Raw genomic sequence first — 20,801 nt, 5'->3', positions numbered from 1 at the left:
GACAGGGTGTTTCTGTTCTCCAGTTTCTTCTCTATGTCTTGCAAACCTGTGAATCTGAACAGGGTCTTTTTCTTCAAATAACCTGCCTATCACTGAATCTTGCCTTGTATTCTTCAGAATAGGACATCTCCATAGAAGAAAATCTTGCCCATGAATACTTAGAAGTCTCCATGTGGAGATTTCCAATGTGTGGGGACACCAGTTCCCAAAGGGACGAAGTGAGTCCACAAGGCAGTGCAACCTTACCTGAGAGCTATTGCCTCTCCCTCTACACCCTTTTTCTATTTCTGGGCACCTCCAATGTTTCTACCAAAGACCAACATTTCTCCTAAGTACAGAATCCTTCTGGAAGGGCTTCTACTGGGTGCTTCTGTGTCTGGAGCACCTAAGGGATCATGGATATACAGTGGACTGATGTAAAAGAAGGGATAGCTCCTTCACTATTCTTGGCTAAAATACTGTAAAGAGATAGCAGATATTCTTCTCATCCAAAATATATCTGATATTAGGACCTAGGTTGGGTCAAAGTAGCAGACCTCATGAGGAGAACGATGTGGTGCTGGGTAAGACTTCTCTATTCTATTCCCTCTGCCGTGAATTTTCTTTCAGGATGCTTGAGCATCCTTTTGACAAAAATGGCATGTTTACATATGGTTTCAAATGTGTGAGGCACACCTATCCACAAACAACCATGGTGTAACAGGATATATAGGTTCCTGTGTTACATAGATCTCCAGATCTTTTGGTCAAGATTGAGCTGGCAAAATTCTCCATTAAAGTTTTTTGTTTCTAATTCTTACAGCTTTTCTGAGGGAAATTTGTTCTGTAAATTAAAGTGTTCCTGAACTCCAAACTTGTTTCTGTTTTTATTTCATGTTCAGGCACTAACCAAGCAGTTTTGCTTCTTTAAGTTTAGAATGAGACACGATATAAATGGGGAGTAACTTTTATAGAAGAAAAGTTTTATACATACTTTCCATTCAAAGTCAAAATGGGTTTCTTGAGATCCCTGGAAGTAAAATAAATGTTCTAGTGTTCAGATTTGCTACTTTCTGCACCATGTAGTGTTGAATGCTATGGGCTTAGAAATCAAAGAAACCATAGATCATAACTTAGCTTTGACACGTGCTAGCAGCATCACAGGTGAGTTACGTAGCCATTCAGTATATGTTTCTTGTTTATGCACTAGGTTTCATAGTCTTCCCTACAAAAGAAAGATTTTTTTTTGAAGTTAAGACAAAATGCCAGTAAACCAGGGAGTTTAGTACCATGTACCAAGCTCACAGTGACGCAAAGATTAGCTTCACTAATAGCAGCAGTAGAAACAGAGGTAGTAGTCTTTTATTGAATTGAGAAATGGAAGAAAGTGGCATTGCTCTTAACCACCAAAAGTTATTGGAGAAGTACAAACTATCTCATCTGTCTGGGATGCTATTGTAGTACAAATGGGTGGGGTAGAAGGATGAGGGAGAATGATGGAGGAGGTTAATCTAACTATGATATATTGTAAGCACATATGTAAATATCACAGTGTATCTCCCTCTGCAGCTATTATATGCTAATAAAATAACTTTTTAAAAGCTAGGTGGCTTATACACAACTTAAATTTGTTTCTTATAGTTCTGGAGTTTGGGAAGTGCAAGAACAAGGTGCTGGTAAATTCATTTCCTAATGAGTACCTGTTTTCTGCTTCATAGAGTGGTGATTTCTCACTGTGTCCTTACACTGTACAACAAGGTAGTTGTCTGGTGCCTCTTTTATGAGAATAATTATCTTTTGACCATAAATAAAATAATGAGACATATGACTGTAGAAAATTAAGAAACTTTGTTTATTTAAAGACACTTTAAAGAAAATGAAAAGGCAAGTTATAAATCAGATATGTGTATGTCATGGAAACAAAAATATTTTAACAACTTACAAGTGAACTTTTTAAGCCATATGCAATTCTATAAAAAAAAAGATAAATACATGAATAAATATCTCCCACAAACTAAATGTACATGTAAATAAAGGTTGAAGCTATTTGGTAGTCAAGGAAATGCAAATCTGGACCATAGTAAAGTAGCTTTTGAAAATTCATTTTGTAAGCTGGAAGCCAATAGCTCACGCCTGTAATTCTAGCTACTTGGGAGGCAGAGATCAGGAGGATCCTGGTTCAAAGCCAGCCCAGACAAATGGTTTGTGAACCCTTATCTCAAAAATACCAATCACAAAAAAAGCTGGCAGAATGGCTCAAGGTGAAGGCCCTTAGTTCAAGCCCTAGTAGTGCAAAAAAAATTCATTTCAAAAGAACTACCTTCTTTTCCTTCACTGGTAGAAGCATACATTAGTACCACCCCTGTGGAAAATCATTAAAGCTGAACATTCAAACCTATGACCAGAAAGTTTAAGTCCAGGCTCAGTTGAGTAGTCAAATGCAACTCTTGCACATATGGAAGTCAGCACATAGGGATGAATAACCATAGCAACAGTATTCACAATATCAATGACCAGGAAATTACCAAAATGGCTAGCAAAAAGGTGAATTGGTTAATTTTTTACATATTTACACATTGGACATTTATGTAAAATCATAAGTAAATCAATAGTATAGATGAATCTTAGTGGCCTAATTTTAAAGTGGAAAACTTTTAACAAATGATAATATGATACATTTTTCTGAATCTATGTCATTGTAGGGTGACTTTCAACTTTAGGGACACATATTACAATAATAACTATATTCATAGAAATGAATGACATAGGAGCCAAGTGGATAATTAATGCTGAAAAAGAGTAGATTTGTTTAAGGAGGCAAATGGATAAGCATACGGACATTATTTTCAAGGTTCTATTTCTTCTTTGCAGTTGTGTGCCTGTAGACAGTTATTACATTCTTAACAAAACAAGTGAGACTAGAAAAGCAAAAATTTATAAATTTGTGTATGGACCACTATTGAAAGTTTACCATGACTAGAGGATTTTGATTAATCAAATTTTATGCACATTAAATACTTTTCAAATAAGATTTAAAGTAATAACCTAATGAATGAAACCATATGCAGATTAAATGTGATTGCACATGGAAGACACTGACACAGAGTTGGCACTTAATATTTATAGGTATTTTGTTAATATTTTGTGAACTCTAAATGAATTGTGTTAGTTTATCAGTAAAAATAATTTGCTTCAGTGTTAATGCTCCTTACACTTTTCTATTCTCTATCATCTTAAAGGAAACATGAGATGTGGAAGATCAGCTTACAATTATACATAAAACATGGATGAGTTTATCACATTAATATAAATGAAACCGTTCAATTACAAACCTCCCCTATAACTGCTTCATTCTAATTTGACAAAATTGTTGGGAATGGCTTATAACTTAGTGTTTATTCTTCTCAGGGTTGGCGAAGAGGTATTTGATTTTATTTATGATGTTGGGCAATTATGAATTACAGTTAATGAGGAAGAAAATGAATGTGTTTCTTATAACAAATTACAGCTGTAACAGTATGTATATATATATGATTTTTTAGAAAATTTTGATTGTATTGACAAATCTGTATGTTTGTATAAAATGTGATGGAAAAGACATACAGAGAACATGAGTTGGTTGTCTAATGGCATATCACTAATTCATGAAAATGTAGGTGGAATTCTGATCTTCTTACTGATTTTCTACACTTTCCGTATTCCATCTTGTATCAACCATGAGTGGAAAAAATCAAGATTCTTGGAATGTGCAAGGATATCAGGTATGAAGCAATAATTTTTCATGTTCCCCTTGATAAATCCCATTGTTTGGCATACAAGATAGTCCTATTCCCAAAAAATTCAAATATATAACTTAAATAAGTGACAAGATTGCTAGGCAGCTTTGTATCTACTTTGTAATAGCACAAGTATCAGGATATAAAAGTAAATTACATGAATAAAGTTGCTCCATTTAGACAGAATCATTTCCAAATTCTACTCTTTGAAAATAACACAGTATAAACATAGGACTTTCAGATATTGATATGTGATACTAACTTTTAACAAAGGCAAAATTTGAGCAATAATGGTATCTACTTTTGATATGTTCTGGTATTGCTTGGAGGTAAAGCTAAATTAATCTTGTAATTAGCTTTAAATTCTTAAACATTCCTGTTGCCATTTCTTTCACTTTTAGCATTAATATTTTAAATGCAATTTATATTAGAAAGTGATCACAGAGAACTCTTACTATGACTTTTTACGTTAAAAATTAACTTACATAGTGAGTAATGTGAAGCTCACTATTTTAATTTTTCTTTATAATTACTTCTTAAATTTTGAATTACCCTTAAATTGCAATTGAACAGCTAAGAAATGAGAATAACTCCTCATAATGGGTAATGGATCTCTTAAAAGAAAAAAATTTTGAGTTTTGTAAGATAATGTTGCAGAAATTTAGCAGTTATAAAATAATCATATCTCATACTATATTGCCTTGTATACATGTTTTTGTGCTCAATACGACAATAATGTATTTAGGCAACAAACATTTAGTGTGTTCATGCTGCCTATTTTTGTTAAAAAAAAACAACTTTATGTGTAAAGCCATTTAAACATATGCTATTTTATAGAGATATATTAATCTCAAAAATTTATTATAACTTTTTTAGCTCTTATTCATTTTGTATAAACAGATTTCAATAAAACTGAAAACATATTTTAAAATCTTTCTAATTCCTATAAAGTTTATATATGGTGTTATCATTAGCCACAAGAAAACAGTAGACTCCCTGAGGGAAAAAAAAAGCAATGTTGTAGTCAGGTGGCAAGGTCGTTGCCTGGGTGATGACAGAGTTGCTGAAAAGTTAAGTCTCTACACCTACCTAATTGTCCTCATGGCAGAAGAACAAAATTTTCAGCTTCAATTAACAGAATTTTCCACAAAGTGAAAATTGCCTCAATGCCTTTTTCAACAGTTTTTTAGTATCAGTGATTTACAATTTATGGTAAGTGCATTTTAGATTCAACCTAAAGAATGAGTTTTCATAAGGAGATCTTAAAAAGACAACAGATTCTTTAAAATTAGCAATTATTTGGACAACTTTTACCACTCCCTTGATAATTATGTAAAGTAGGATACACATACTCTACTTAAGACTTGTCGTTTAAAAAGGAATACCTGATGACAATTTGTTTTGTTTTTTATTTCAAGGGTCTGTGTGAAATACCAAATAATGCATTTGATTTCACAGTGGGCAGCTGCTTTTAGTAACCCAGCTATGGGATTATATTTCTTAATCAACTTTACATTATGTAGTTGCCACTTGAGAACGTCTTCTTTTTTCCACTCTCTCCCCCGACAGCTGTCAGATATATGCACAAGATTCTGAATTCCCAAGGAAGTCAGAATCATATATTGAAATAACTGGCACTGTCTATTGTTGTGGAGGAAAACTACCTGTCCATACAGAATATCAGCTTTGGCTCTTTATTGGAACAGAACATCAAATTTTATGGCATGACAAGACTGGAATTAGGGGAAATTTTAAATATGCTAATTTTAGATTCATTAATATTACTATATTTTAGATTTAATATGCCATTTATGAATGCAAAGTAGTTAATACAAATTGAATAAATCACTGATTGTCATGTGACAGGTAATAAATGTGAGCTCCCATGATGACAATTTTCCTTGGAATTCATCCCAAATGGATCTCCCTAATTCTTTTTTTTTTTTTTTTTTTTTGTAAATTAAAAGCTTTATGGAATAAAAATATTACAAACTAAGGAAGACTTGTAAGAAGACAGAATAATTTACATCTCTAAAAAATACTAGAGCTAAATCTCTACAAATGGAGAAAAGGCCTATAGCTTAAAATAGCCCTCCCTCTCATACATACAATTTACAATATCAATTATGAATAACCAACACACTCAAGTTTATAATGCTCCAAAGCCTTACTGCTAGACAACAACATTGCAAGAAAAATGTCTGGTTGGTTTAATTTCATCTGGCATATGTTGTCTTCAGTAAAAATCAATTATACTTCAGAGCTGATAAATATTTAAAAAAAATAAGTGCCTCAGAAAGGGTCATCAGAAGTAGACTGCAGGATTTGGAGATCTGAGCTCAAGTGGTTTAAGGCAGTTCTTTGTTTTTTCTTTCCTTTGATTTCTTCATTTTGCTTTAACCATGGAACATTGTGAACAGTGATCCAAAAGTTCTTGCAAAAATATTGCAGCTTCCAGTAAATTGTGAGAAGCACAGACATCATCAGAAAAGAAAGCAATTTCTTGCAGTGTAGTCAAACTCATTGGCTACCATAGCTTATGTGTGAGACAAGGAATCTCTACAAGCATGAAAGCATATAGATTTGTTCCTTAATTTTCTCTGAAGGTGCTCTGAAAGGAAAGCTATATTATTCAAGATGTAGAGAGCAAAGGCAAAGCAATAAATTCCATATAAAATCAGAGTAAGAATATTAACCTAAAATTTTTCAAAAGACTAAGTAGTTGGTCTCTTAACAGTTGAATTCTAAAAATTAAATTGGTATTCATTTAAAAAATATACAAGAACAGGAAGGCAGAAACAGGTCTTGTCTGGGGTACCAGTAGCAGGGGAGAGGATGTGGGAAAAGGGTCTGGGAGGGTAAATGTAGTCCAAATAGTGTGTACACAAGTATGTAAATGGAAAAATGAGACCCGTTGAAACTAGTCCAGGAATGGGGGTAGGGGAATAAAAGAGAATGATGGAGGGGGTGAATTCAACTATGATATATTATAAGAACTTATGTAATGCTACCATGTACCCCCAGCACAACAGTAAAAAATAAAAATTAAATTAAATTAAAATGTAAAAAAAAATTAAAAATATACAAACTATGCTCTTGATAATAATGTGCATTCAGTCACAATGTTTAGTCTCTAACTCCACAATGGTATTTGTAGTATAAAAATGTGCTGCTTCTAATCTATCCACTTTACTATTATCTTTTGGAAATGGACTAATTCTGACTGCATTGGGTCTCCTTCCAGTCATCCTTGAGGTTCTGGAGAGTAGATTTGTCTGTGAGCCTTTCTCCCTTTGTCTTACAGATATTCATCACTATCATTGTATATTTTTATCTATCCTTGTGTGATTTCCTGCTTTGATGACTTAGTTCAAAAATTCCAAAATTAAGTAAGAAACTACCTGATAAAATGTTAGCCAATGAAATTAGCAAGTGAATTAGGAATTAATTCCAGAAAAGTACAAACTTTGAATCAATCTGAGAAGAATTAACAGCTAAGTTTAAAGAGCCGGGGGTATATATGAAAGACATAAATCCCTGAAAATGAATAAAATTTCAGATGCAATGAAACAAACATAAGTAAAAGTGAAGACAGAAAAGAGTCCAACATAAAATAAATAATTGCACAGGAGATAACATAAGTTGGTAATTAACACTTTGTTTTTAATCTTAAAGTTTTCTAGATTTTTATAGAAGAAAACCTGAATAGAAAGTTGTATCATTCATACCATAAAAAACAATCTGTACATTTTAAATGAGCAGGAGAGAAATAATAGAGAAAAGAAGGGAAAATTGAAGATATCAGGAAATTTCAAAGGAAATGTCAAAAATGCAATGGATAAATAGTAAGACTATATGAAAAATGGGAGCAGAAACAAACTAATAAAATAAATGAACTAAACATTTAATTGCAGAAAGTATGCTAGTGGAAATGAGTCCAAATATATCTGTAAATGGTAAATGTAAGATAAATATTTGTAGACAGCTTACAAAATTTCCTGTTCATGTGATATACTCAGTAACAACATACTAAACAATAAACATAAGAAATGACAACTATGTACCATCAAATGTCATAATAATACAATTTACTATCGCCAGAGAATATTGTGTTTCATATCAAAATCCTAACCTCCAAAAAGACAGTATTTGTAGGTAAGGACTTAAGGAGGTAATTGGGACATGAGGAAGGAACTGTTGTGAGTGAGACTGGTACAACAGAGACATAAGAGGGAACTCTCTCCCCTTCTGCCGTGAGCATACAATGAGAAGGCATTATCTGTGATTCAGAAGACAGACCTTCACCAAACACTGTGGACTTTACAGCCTTCGGAACTAGGAGATATTAAATTTTTGTTTTATTTTGTTTTTTAGTTTATACAAGCCACCCAGAATATGTCTTTTTGTTACAGCAGCCTGAACAGACTAAGAGTTAAGATTATTACCATTTCTTGTTGAGTACATTTAGTAATAAGCAAAAAAGTCATCTTCTACTCAATTCAATATTTTTCATTTAAATAAGAATACATAACCAAATAAAGCAAAGCAAAACAAAAGTTCAGTGTTCAAACAAAAGTATCCACATTTAAATAATAAATATTAAGTCCTGAGATCCATGAATAAATGCATATTTTTAAAAATTAAATTTTAATTAACATGCTTTTATTGTGGCATTATAATCTACCAGTAAATAAAATTTTGAAAAGTTACTATAATGCAATTAAAACTATCAATTTGATTTTGAAATGAAAAGTAAAAAGAAATTTTTTAATTTGCTCAATAACTTGGTTCAAATAAAAAATATTCACAATTTTTTAACGAACAAAAGTATTCATATTAGAGCTTTCCATAGAAACAGAACAGATGGAAGATATATGGAGATTTATTAAGATATCTGCTGGGAATTGCTTCACACAATTATGGATGTCAAGAAGTCCCATGATTGACTTGGAGATCAGGAGAACCAGGAGAGACAATGTGTGGCGCACACTTCCTGTGCTTTTTATTTTATCAAAGCTTTCAATAAATCAATGATGCTATCTCATACCAGTGAGGGTGCATCTTCTTAACTCAGTCTACTGATTCAAAGTGCAATTGTCTTAGCAAACACCCTCACTGCAATCCTCGTACTTATGCCTCCCATAGCTGGGATTCTGTCAAATGTGCGTACTACACCGTTTGTTCTGTTGAGATAGGGTCTAACTAACATTTTGCATGGATTGGCATTGAACCACAGTCCTCCCAGTCTGTCTCCGAAAAGCTGGGATTACACACATGCACCACCACACCAAGTTTTTTTTTAAATACTTGGATAAACTTATACTATAACATTATTATTTTTATTGTGCACAATTTTTTTATTGTGGCATTCACAAAAGTTGTTCCAATATATCATATCTGAATTTACACCCTCCAATGTTGTTTTTTATTCTACTCTCCCCTGCCCCCATTCCTGAAATAGTTTGAATAGGTATCATTTTTCCATTCACATACATATATATATAGTATTTTCACCATATTCAACCTCGCAGGCCATTTCCCCACATCCTCCCCTCTCTCACTGGCACCAGCCCCCCCAGAAAGAACCTGCTCCACCCCTCCACTCTGCAATTATGTAAAAGGAAAAACATATTTTGTTTGTTTAAGATAGCTCCACAGGGACTTTCCTTGTATCACATCCAGGTATATATGTAACCAAAAAAAGAAAATTTATATTAGGGACAAATTTATACTCTATTTAAAAAGTTCTTCTGCGTATGCAAAAATTATAATAATTTGAACTTTTCAAAGAAAAGGCGCACTGAAAAAGTCATTGTATTAATCAATATTAAATTACCGTTGCAAATTGTAGATGTAAGAAATCAAATTCTGTGCTTTGGCTTGGCTCAGAAATCAAAGATGTTATGAAAACAACAATGCATTCACATTCTTGTAATTCATCTAATTTTTAAGTCATATCAGCCATTGCACTTATTAGCAGCACATACATGCCTATGACTATCCATGAGGCTACTCTATGATTCAAAAATAATTATTTAGGTAAGCTTGTAAAACTAAGCAGGAATCCAAGGATTATATGAATGTTTATGAAAGAAAAATAAAAGCTGAAGGAAATACCTCCAATTCCATAAGCAAAACAAAATATTTTATATTTTATTTAAAAGGAATAAATATATTCAGATGAGAAAGCACTTCAGTTCAAGAATTTCTGGTATCAAAAATAAACTATGGAAAATAATTTAGAAATAAAAATGAATATTTTTTAAAGCAGAAACTAATAAAACATAAAAACAAACCTGATCACCAAAACCAAACAGGGAAAATATACCAATAAACTGAACTGAATCAAATATCATTGGAAAGTAAACAAGAAGAGACTAAATAGTAACAGTGAGAACAAAAAGGGGAGGCAGAATGATCAGTAGCAACTTTGTAACATCCAAAATACTATGATTAAGGTTATCACAACATAGATATATGCTCCCTGAACTTTCCAAACTTACTCCAAATTTTAAAAAAAGGTTATTTCAGGGTAATGATATTATGCATTGATATTATTGTAGCATACTTTTCTGTATTAAAATCATTCCTACCAAGGAAAAATTAAAATGCTAAATCAACAAAAATTCAAAAGAAAAATTCCTTTTGAATTCTTTTATAGAAATCAGATATCTCAAGGAAAGGTTCTATGCTCCAATAAATATGATTATTTTTATCTGTTGTCATTCTTTGCTATAGCAATGTAGAAATGCAGTTGCTGATTTTATAAACCCTTATAAATCATTTATATTTCCTTTTATTCAACTGCAATCATGTGTGAAGAAAACAAAGGAGAATCTTTTCTTATTGCATTCCACTGTCTGATTAAGTTACAGATATTAAAATTTTTAAAGTGATGAATAATATAGTTGCTTTCTTAAGAGCTTATGCCATAATCCCATCAAAGACTAGAGTAGATATAATTCATGGAGCTAATAGAAAAAAATTATAGATACTCAATTTTAGTGACAACAATCGTGCTCAATATTCAGAAAAAGTTTGCTATAACATTTCCAGCATTTATTTTGTTTCAATGGACATTAATGTTAAAAAGTTGACTAATATTTTTAAAAATTCAATAGTCTGATATCCACTGTAGAAATTTGAAATTGAATTCATTCTCTTGATATAGACAACATTTCTTTTCTTTACCTATAGCAGGAATTTTCTTTATTATGATGAAGAGACCAGAAAGGACAGCTTAAATAATGTATTGATGTAAAATGTAAAGTACCAATGTCTACCAGGGACAATATACCACATATTTTTTACTCCAAATCAACCATGATTGGAAAGTTTCTAATTTCTACAATTTCAAATACAAGTCATTTTTTAAGGTCCAGGAAGTGGATCACAGGGTATTTGCAGTGGATAAAGTTCCCTTTCAGAAACTTTTCTTCAATTACTACCTGAGTTTCCCGTGAGGCAAGAAAAGTTATAGACTTTGTTTCAAACTTAAAATTATTTTTAGTTGTCTGTACCTTAAAAACCTGACATACCTATATCTAAAACACCTTATACCTTTAGTTCTCTGAATCACTAGACCACTAAACTAGAGTTGATTCTTCTGCTATGAAGTTTATTGGTCTCTACTTCTTCCTCATGATATTTATCAAAATTTTATTTATATAGTGTGTTATGAAATTAATTTACACTTGGTCTTCATATCTGGTGTCTGAGATTCATAAAGGCAAAAGCTGTCATTTTGGACTGTATTACATCTTTAGTATCTAGTCACATTCTTTGTATTGAGGACAAATCACTGTATTTTTAGTTAATTTTATCCCTTTTTTTTAGGTGCCCCACACAGTGTATTTTCTCGTGGAATATCCGTTACTGCAATAACTAAGCACACTGGCACTAGCTATTGCATTGTTTTAAGAAATAAAGAAATTAAAGCACCGAGAGATTAATCAACAAAATCCCACCATCAATGACAAAACAATCATTTGAATCACCTTGATTGTCTCTCAAGCTTGGACTCATGACACTAAAACTCAGTTTATGGATAAATTCATGTGCTGGACCAGTGTCTGTTATATGACAACCATTCAAGAAAGGAAAGACAGGATTTTAATGGGAATACTGATCTATTTGGGGGGAAATCAGAGTAGAATTTAAATCCAAATCCTACTATGTTCATGTTGTGAGCTCTAACTTCTCCAAGCTTTCATTTCTTCATCTGAAAAACACACTGAATGAGGGCTTTGCTGAAAGATAAATGTTCCATATTTATCAGCTAGTATTTATTCACAGTTGTGTAACTCTGTTCTGTAGGTTGTATGCACTGTGTCTCATTTAGTCATCATAAGTGTCCTATAAGCTATGATGAAGGACCTGCTTAATTTCCTAGGTTTAGGGATAAGAACATAGGTGGAGAGAGATTAAATGAGCTGCCTTGAGTTATACATCTTGTAATTATCAGGTACAATGTTTAATAAAGATGGACTATTGGATAAAAGCTGGTTGTTATTTGTTAAAGAGATGATGAGGTGAGTGAAAGGATTTAATGACTGTGCCCTCATGTCCTCTAATAATTGATCATTTTGTTGGAAAAATATTTAGGAAAAGAAGTGATATAATGACTGAGCACACTGAGGACCATTTGAATTGAGATGAGCACACCATGCTCACATTTTTCCAATAATCTGACTTCACCCTCCATTAAATGAACGCATTTTTCTTTAACAATAGTAGAAGTTCTCTTTAATAACAAAGTTAGGCAAAGGGCTACATAGTAAAGATTTCTAATGACATGATCAGCCTCTATTGCGGGGTGAGTCACTAGTTGAAGAGGATAGGAAATTACTGTTGTGTTAATGGTATTTTTCATCAGCACAAACCCTATTTTCGAAAAGACAAAATTTTTAATAGGCATTATTTGACCATTGAGGGCAACAGCAAAGGAAAATGTTGTCTAAACTTAATTTTTATCTAAAACCAAAGGTAAGAATGACCAGTTGAAAAATTGTAGAAAGTACTCTTTAAATTGGTAAATAATTTTCAGTTCAGTTGCAGTTAACAGTACTTAAGAAAGAGTTGACAGAAAATGGGATTTGAGTTTCCAAATAGCAGTTTTAAGTTTCAACATTGAGACTGAAAATAAAACCCCACAAATGACTTAGACTGTCACTGAGTCTTGATCCAGAAAATGGTAGCCTTGATCCAGAAAATGCAGCACCTACCGGTGTGCCTGTCACAGCTTGCAGGAGCAAAAGAAGCACAGGGGCGCAGAAAGATAAGGAAGAGCACATTTCTCCTACAGGAAAGAGAAAGGCAGATTGTGCAAAGAAATGCACCTCTGAATTTTGAGGGACTGCTATTCATTTCATGCCTTCAGAGTTCATTTATTTCCCTGCTTAGAGTAACTGTCTGAGAATTCAGTTATGTTTAAACAATAGCCAGAAACCTCCCGACCTTTTTGGCCATGCTAATCTGTGGATGTTCTGAATTTCACAGACATCTCGTTAAGCACAAGTAAATAACAGGGGAAGTAATTGCTTTCTCATCTTATCTTTTACTTCATTACTGTATAATGGAGCTCTAATGACAAATAATGTAAGTGAAGACTATCTTGATATTCTGATAAGTAAGGTGAGTTATGAACTTAAATGTACAGATAGGGTTTTATGAGAGACATAGAACAAAACATCCAGAGAAAGAAAGAAGAAAAGAAAGGGAACATTTTCAAATGTACATTCTATGTAATTACAACAAACATCCTGGACCTTTCTAAGTAGAATAAAAAATGTTTAACTAGAGTACAGATAATTCTGAATAGTATTTTAAATTATTTTATTCCTTAGAGGGCCTATTTTCAGTTAGTTCACATTCCCTCTGTCTCTCCCTTTCCTTTGTTTCTTTTTAATATTCTTGAAAAGATACTATTTTTTTCCTTCTTATATATCTTCATATCCCCAACTGCTTAGCAACTAAATAAATGGTGGCTAGCTAGAAGGAAATGGCATATTCTTGAATAAATAAAAAGTGTTGAATCCATCTGTTAGAACTACAAGTTAGTAGTGCATATATGATTTGACTTTACAATCATTTATGCTTAAAATTGTAATTTCAAGAATCCTTATTTGATGGCAGACTCTCCCTTTTCCATGATCAGACCTCTGAACAGGTGCAAGCTTTGTTAGCTCCTACTTCAGCCATTTCTTCATCCAGACTTTCAGGAGAAGCTGCTAATTTGCCTTTTCTCCCAGCCTCTGTTTTTATGGAAATATTAATAAGCAGCAAAATGATCAAAGGATTGTAATCATAGAATAAAGAATTAGATATTTTGCTCAGAAAACTGTGATTATAGCAAACAATGCTGTGTTTCATTTCTTTCCATCACCGTTCTAACAAGAATGGCTAGAACTTAAATTTTGAAATTTCTCCTTGGCAATTAGAAATAATAAACTCCCCTTGCACTTATCTTTATAGCTATTTTTGTTTTATCTTGCAAGGAAATTAGGAAGCAAAGCTTACTGGGAGCCCTTGTTCCTACCAGAATCCATAATGTCATCTGAAGAAGAAGGCAAGCTGCAGTACGAATGTAGACTAAATAAATAAATAAATATCCACATCGGAAAAATCGTAGGCCTGGAACAGAAAAGATCAAAGCTACACAGTGCTTTATCCAATGTCTTAGGCTTTTAAGTGCAGACTCTTTTTTTTATTTTTTTCCTTTTTAAAATAAGTAAATACCACTCCATAAGCAGACCTTGTTGAAACTGCTCTTTTGAAGCTGTGCTCAGTGCCTCCTGCTTCAGCCTTTTCCCTGGTAATGGCCTCTGATGCTCCTCCATGAAACCCTGAGTGCTACCGTGATTGCAGAATAAAGGTTGATGATAAGAATGCTTGCTTTATGTGTGCAGATAAGGAAGCCAAAGCACAAAGAATTAAAATGTGCACAAGATTCAGTATGTAAAACAGGATTGTGGTACAAGACCTGGAATTTGGGGTTCCCCACTCATTTCTTACTGTTCTTTCCATTCATCCACCAGGCTCCACAAAGGTCACGGGCTGTTTGGAGCTTCCCTTTGTCATCTGCACAAAGCAGAAAAAATGAATAAGTCTCATTTGTTCTTCCACTCTGTTATACTCTATGATAGCATAATCCATTATTTATTCTCTTATCCTTGTCTCTGTTTCAAAAGTATAAAACACTGAAGAGAAAGATTCAGGCTTTATCATTTTCCTATCCTCCACATGAACACAGTGCCTCTCTCTCCATGTGCTTAATCATGTATGCATTTTCCCCTGCTATCTACCCTGTTGTGACCTAAATAAGAGATAATGTACATAGATCAAACTTTGTAGCATTTGACTTCAGACCTTTTTATTGAAAGAGTTCCTTAGCCATTCTGAGCTAGATATAAATTTTGTGTTATGAACTTAAGGCTATTAAAATTTTCTCACAGTGATTATAATTTCTTTTTGAGCCAAAGATTAAAAATAGCTTGCATTATTAGCTATGTGTTTTAAACAAATTTTAGTAATGATACAAAGTGGGTTTGTTGAAAAGAAAGAGAAATTGTAAATGGAGTTTGATAGTTTAAAGCTTTTACTCAATAATAAAGTTATTTTCTGGTATTACAAGAAACAAATTCTCTCAATACTGCATTATTACATTAAAAGGAATTTCCAGTTTTTACCAAGTAAATCAATGTTAACAGGCATCACTGTTTGAAGGACGCCCTAGGAGCTCAATACATACCCCTAAGCTATATCCTTTTACCTCTCATTCTTTCCACTCATACATCAGGTTCCATGGAAGGACATGGATGTTTGCAGCCAGGAAGATTATTATGTCATCTCCTTGCTTGAAAACACAGTCCCACAGTATAAATTCTGAGTGCTACAGAATGGCTTAGATATTCTCACATGACTGTGGAATACCTCTTCAGCCTCATCTCTTTCCCTTCTTCCTCACCTGGATCAGATTCTACACTGTTGTCACTGCACTGTTCTTAATAGAGATCCTGTATCACACTGTGCTCTCTTGTTGACTGCTCAAGATACATGCTGGCTAGAGCTTCCTAGCCCTCTGACAACATTTATTTACTATGTTCCTTCATATTTGTGTAGACATATAGAAACCTTTCTCTGATCTAAGACCTATTTTCATGAATATGCTGTGTAAATCCATTATGCCCTTTGTTTTCAGATTTTAGAAATAGTCATATTATTTATTTTATACAATAACTGTATTAGTTTTCTTTTGGGTGGAATATCATGAACTTGGTTGCTTAAATTATATTAGTGCATTATTTTACAGTTTCGGAGGCAAGGAGTTCAACAAGGAACTCAAGGGCTATGTCTCCTTACCTTAGGCCACTCATATCCTTAGCAGAGATCCCTTCCTCAATACTCAGAGCCACCAATGCTGGATTGATTCTTTCTATTTTCACATCTCCCCCTAATCTTTATTAGAAAAGGTAATTCACTTTTTGAGAGCTGACAAAACAAGTTTGGGCACATGGATAATCCAGAAAATGCCTCCATCTCAAGTCTATGTTTCTAATCACATCAATAAAATCTTCCAGGTTCTGGGAATTAGAGGGGGACATCACTGAATTAGCATCATCTGCCTACCACCTTGATAAAGTCTACCATGTCAATGGCCCACATAGTAGTTTAAAAAAAGCTAGTGAACTAATATCCAAAAAAAGATAACAAAATGTGATGGCAACATTTTCATTTGTGTTTGATAAGTTGGTCCCAAGCTGTTCACAATATGTTTCTGTACAATGTACAAAGTTTTCTTGCATAATTCAGACAGGAAACATAAGGGGAGAATTAAGTCCACATCAGATGGGCTTGATGTGGTTCAGAGACCTTCAGTGTATTCTCATACACTAACTTGTTACTTACATGCAGAACCTGCAATGAGAAATTTTCCTATGATTTCTAGGATAGTTTATTAAAATATAAAAGAATGAAAAACAAGCTATGTTTTTTGAGAAAAAACAATAATTCTTAAATAGTAATTCAACTAGCGCTGATTTGCTTTGTTTTTAATTTCAACTATATTTCCTATAACTTGAAGCACACTTTTTTTCAAATTCAGCATTTGTGAATTCGACATGTTGAACATTTTATATGCATATTTCAAGTGAAACTGAATTTTTTTTTCATATAAGCATGCAATGGTTGGGCCATTTCTCCCTGCTACCCCCCACCCCCTCTCTCCTCCCCATTCTCCCTCCCTTTCCCCCGCTACCCCTTAGCTTCCAGGCAGAGCCTGTTCTGCCCTTATCTCTAATTTTGTTGAAAAGAGAGTATAAACAATAATAAGAAGGATAAAGCATTTTTGTTATTTGAGATAGGATAGCTGTACAGGGAGATTCCTAGCATTTGCTGTAATCCCAAATGAATCAACTGAATGTAAAGCTGTTGTATCATTTTGATAATAAAATCTCAAAAATTTACCTTATAAAATATTATCATCACATAATATTGGCAGTGCTAATTAAAATTTTACTGATTTTACTTTTTATTTATTTAATGTGTAAATCAATTTGGTCTTTACTGTATTAAAATTTTACTGACATGCAGTTTGCTACTATTTTCAACTTTAAACATATTTTTGCAACATTGAATTTTTGTGTTTAAAATTCCTAAGAATAATTAGTATTCTTTAACAATTATCAAATATCCCATTGGGATATATATTTATATGTTTTCACAAATATAGGTTTGAGTCCGAACTATTGCCATTAAAATCTAAATATTGGTTTTCATGAATCATACACTGAAACTATTACATTCTTTTTTAAATTTTCATGAGTATTCCATTCTTGTACTTCTTTATCTAATTACCTCATCCCAGTCATCCCCAAATTATAACCTACAGTGCCCAATACAATGCAAACTATATTTATCTCTTCTAAAAGACAATGATAAAGTTTTCAGTTGAATTTATTTTCTGGGCAATAATTGTCTCTCTTAGAAGATTTGTGTTTTAAAAAGACATGCCACATTCTTTACTACACTACCATCATGCTTAATTCAATTCTGAAACTGAAGCTGCCATTTATTGAGTCATACAATGTACTGACATAAGAATAATCCTTTTACAAACAAATTAACCAGCATGAGAGCAAGTCCTGTACCAGACTATAGATTTAAAGGCGTTAACAAGTGGGTCAAAGTTTCTCCTTTTTGAAGTTAATAACGAAAACTTGATTGGTTTTTAACATTTGTCATCCTGCTGGTGGTTTGGAATCTCTTTAAAATACTGAATGACTGATTTCTTGACTTCTGATATTCTGAGTTTCCCCTGATGACCAATTCACAAACAATTAAAAAAATCTGTCTACTGATTAGCATTAAAGCGCTATCAGAGACAATTTCAAGCCTTGTATGTAAGATTATTTCTGAATTGTTCAACCATCTCTTTTGCTCTTGGTAACATAAACCTAAACATTTACACCCTTGCATCCTACCTTTCTTGTACAGTGAAGATATCAAATGTTTAAACTGCTGGACTTTTGCCAAGTAAAAGTGCCTCTCATCCAAAATTATTTTGACAAATTAAATCAATCAGGTCCCTGTACAGTACCTTCCTTAATGTTGTGTTTCTTTCTGTTGCTACTAGTGATTCATCACAAAACATTTTTATTGTCTGCAAAATCTTCCTAAAAATCTCATTTGCTATTGACTATTGGTTTTTGTAGCACTTTGAAATAATCTTACTGCCCAGACACGTTTCCCAGAACTTGGGCTAAAGCAAAGCTTATCAACATCAAATCATGACCTCTCTTTCAAGTGTAGAATATCACAATCCATGACATCATTTTCCTCTGTGATTTCCATCATGAACTTGATGGACATTAACATCTAAAGAGATTTATCTTTCCTGTAGTGTTTCAGTTGTGCATTAAGACTAAGAGGGAAAAAAAATTGGCTTATAGACTATTTCATTTTCTTATCTTTCAGATTTAACTCCATATAACCAAAGGGTTGAAAAGGACATTGTCCAAAGCTCCTTCCATCTGTAACATTCAGAATTTCCACAATCCAGTAGATGTTGATATTGCTATTTCTATCCAATAATTCAGTGGAATATATTCTGTTTCTCAATTAATAATGCAGTTAGCATTTTTCTTAATGTGTCACTTAGCTACTGGAAGCTGAATTGATCAAAGCTTCTTTTTTCATTTCTGTAAACCCAAGCAACTATCACAGTATCTGACATAGAATTTAATCAATGGCTATTGAATGAATGAATGTAGACATTTTGCAACAATTTTTTGCAGACAGGTAAAGTTGTTGAGGAGGTCCAGGCCTCAAATTACCTATAGTGATCACTTCACTCTTACTCTTGTAGTCTAAGAATCAAAGATTACTTCTTTCAGATTACATTATGGAAGTCAGGAGGATTGGCTCTTCGCGCTGACTCAGACGAGAACAAGGGGTACACTTTGTGCTCACTTCCTCCTCAAAGGTAAAGAGTCCTCAACATAAACCTACTTCCAGCCCCACAAGACTTTCTCCTCCTAGCTGTGCCCCTACTTGTCTGTTCTTCACTCACCCAACAGCAGGAGGTAAAATGATGCCATCTTCCCATCTACCTTACTCTCCAAGGTGAACTTGGTGCGTAGCTGGTACTTTCACATCATGCCATGCTCAGTTTACCTTTGACCCCTATGTCTCTGATTTCTCCCACTCTACTGTTTGTTCTTCTCCTTATAAAATGTTTTTAAATTTTTCACTTAACAAAACAACGTTTTTTAAAAAGCAAATAAAATAATGAAAACTCCACAGTATCTTCTGATAAACAACCCACTGCTGTTTTTTTTTATTGTCCATCATTACCTGTATTCATTTCTCCATTTTTTAAAGCTAATGCTTTTCCAGCTAACAAAATACCCATCTCCCAGGACTCTGTAAATATTCTTTTTAATTAAAGACATTAGCTTTCAAATGAAATGATTTCTTTTACCCTTATATTCTCAGAGTGTTTTGTTTTATAGAATATCCAGTTTAATGAATTTTTCAACTCCTTTCCCTTTGAATTTCAATCTATCTTGACTTTATTCCAAATTTCGAAATTTGGAATAGCTTTGCTCTCACATTATAAGTGAGGTAAATGTAGAGTAATTGTCACATTGGGTTAGGGGTATGGTTCAAAGATAAAATGCCTTCCTAGCAAGTATAAGACCCCAGTCCTGCAAATAAAAGTCACAGTTTTGTAAAACAGTAATTATTACTACTAGTATTATTTTCCTTTTTCTGTCCAATTTTGATCTTTGCAGGGTTTTTTCATTAGTTGATCAGTTGTTCATTACCTCAGGTGATTTCAAAGGTAATATTTCTTAACTAACAGCTGTTTTGTCTCCTATTATTTTTCATCCTTCTTTTTAAATAGCTCTCAATTTGTTCACCTTTGATATAGTATGAAAGTTTTTGTCCCCCCAGAATTTCACATGTTGAAACGTAATCACCATTGAGGTAGTACAAGTATATGAGGCTTTTGGGAAGTTATTAAGTGATGAGAGTAGAGCCCTCATTATTGAGAACAGAAGTCTGGGTATGGTGCTTCAAACCTGTAAACTCAGCCACTAGAAAAGCAGAGATAGGAAGATGGAGAATAAAGGTCAGCCTGAGAAAAACATTTAGTGACACTGTATCCTAAAAAGCAAGCCAATTATGGTGACCCAGGCCTGTAATTCCAACTACACCAGAGATATAGGCAGGTCTGAAGCCTGCCAAGACAAAAAGCACTTAGCCCTGACTGAACAATAACTAAAAGCAAAAAGGGCTAATGAGAGTGCTTACGTAGAAAGTGGAAAGCCCTAAGTTCAAACTGCAGTACTGCCAAAATAATTAAGCTCAATTAAAAAACAAAAGGACTCCAGAGAGTTCCCTTGCTCCTTTCACTATATGAGGTCACAACTAGAAGTCACCATCAGTGGAAGAGGCCCTCAAAAGGCACTGAATCTGCCATACATTGATGATGGACTTCCCAACCTCTAGAACTAAGAGAATAAAGTTCTGTTGTTTCTAAGC

Source organism: Castor canadensis, chromosome 4 (genome assembly GCF_047511655.1).
Source record: "Castor canadensis chromosome 4, mCasCan1.hap1v2, whole genome shotgun sequence".
NCBI classification, from domain to species: domain Eukaryota; kingdom Metazoa; phylum Chordata; class Mammalia; order Rodentia; family Castoridae; genus Castor; species Castor canadensis.
The sequence above is the reverse complement of the archived record's forward strand: the minus strand, read 5'-3'. Positions refer to the sequence as shown.